The sequence below is a fragment of the Vitis riparia genome, chromosome 8 (assembly GCF_004353265.1).
Source record: "Vitis riparia cultivar Riparia Gloire de Montpellier isolate 1030 chromosome 8, EGFV_Vit.rip_1.0, whole genome shotgun sequence".
Taxonomy (NCBI): domain Eukaryota; kingdom Viridiplantae; phylum Streptophyta; class Magnoliopsida; order Vitales; family Vitaceae; genus Vitis; species Vitis riparia.
The window spans coordinates 5315086-5316967 of NC_048438.1; positions in this window are offsets into that span (position 1 = coordinate 5315086).

Sequence of the window (1882 nt, forward strand, 5' to 3'; positions counted from 1 at the left end):
TTGTGCATTCCACTCACTTGGAATTTCACCAGTAACTAGATAATTAGCAATATGAGCATACCAAGGAGTTTTTACTAGGAACATAAGTGATTCCTCAGGAAGTCATCATTAATAGGCAAGGCATGGGAATTATGTGCTATAGCTAACCTTGAAAGGTGGTCAGCTACCACATTCTCCACTCCTTTCTTATCTATGATTTGGAGATCAAATTCTTGTAACAAAAGAATCCATCTAATCAACCTTGCTTTTGCATCTTGCTTTGTTAATAAATACTTCAAGGCTGAATGGTCAGTGAAAACAATGATGAAAGACCCTACCAAATAAACATGAAATTTGTCTAAGGCAAATACCACAGCTAACAATTTTTTCTCTGTAGTTGTGTAGTTCCTTTGAGCTTCGTTCAATGTTTTGCTTGCATAGTAGATCACATAGGGCTTCCCATCTTCTCTTTGGCCAAGCACAGCTCCTATAGTAAAGTCACTGGCATCACACATCAGTTCAAAGGGTAGTTTCCAGTTAGGGGCCCTCACTATTGGAGTTGTTGTTAAAAATGTCTTCAGTTGATCAAAGCTATTTTGACATCTTTCATCCATATAAAATTAGTATCCTTAGCTAACAGCTCACAAAGAGGTTTTGAAAGATTTGAAAAATCTTTTATAAACCTCCTATAGAACCCTGCATGACCAAGGAAACTGCCTTACTCCTTTTACAGTTGTTGGGGATGGCAATTTGACAATAAGCTCCACCTTTGCTTTATCAACTTCAATGCCTTTTTCTGAGATGATATGGCCAAGGACAATTCCTTGACGTACCATGAAATGGCATTTCTCCCAGTTGAGCACCAAGTCTTTTTCAATGCATCTGTGAAGAACCGCTTCCAAATTGACTAAGCATTTCTCAAATGCACCTCCATATACGGTGATGTCATCCATGAAAACCTCCATAATTCGCTCCACCATATCACTAAAGATACTCAACATACATCTTTGGAATGTTGCAGGTGCATTGCATAAACCAAAAGGCATTCTTCTGTAAGCATATGTTCTAAATGGACATGTAAAACTGGTCTTTTCATGATCTTCCACATCAATTTCAATTTGAAAATACCCTGAATACCCGTCCAAGAAACAATAGAACGGATGGCCAGAGACTCTCTCCAACACTTGATCGATAAATGGCAATGGAAAATGATCTTTCCTGGTTACAACATTCAACTTTCTATATCAATACACACCCTCCAACCTGAAGTGAGGCGTGTAGTAATTTCTTCTCTTTTTTCATTCTGAACCACAGTAATCCCTGACTTCTTTGGTACCACTTGAGTAGGACTCACCCAAGGGCTGTCAGATATAGGGTAAATAATTCCTGCTCAAAGTAGCTTCAGCACCTCAGCTCGCACCACCTCTTGTAAATGAGGATTCAATCTTCTTTGAAGTTGACGAATTGGCTTAGCTTCCTCCTCCATATATATATGATGCGTGCAAACTAAAGGACTAATGCCTTTCAAGTCAGATATTTGTCATCCTATTGCTTTCTTACACCTCTTGAGAACTTCCAGTAAACACTTCTCTTGATGACTGGTCAGAGATGAAGATATTACGACAGGACATTGATTATTTTCTTCAAGGTATGTATATTTCAGCTCCACAGGTAGAGGCTTCAAATTGAGTTTTAGGGTCTCTTTTTCAGCAGCTGCTCCTTCTTCTTTATTGAACAAAGGTAGAATCTCTTATATCCTCCTCCAACTTGTTTAGAGTAGCAAGCACATTAGGGGGTTCAGACAAACCTTCCTCAAAATCCGCAAGACTTTCATTCAACTTGTCTTGCATATTCTGATTACAGTGCTCCTCCACTAGAGTGTCAATAATGCACACCTCTTATG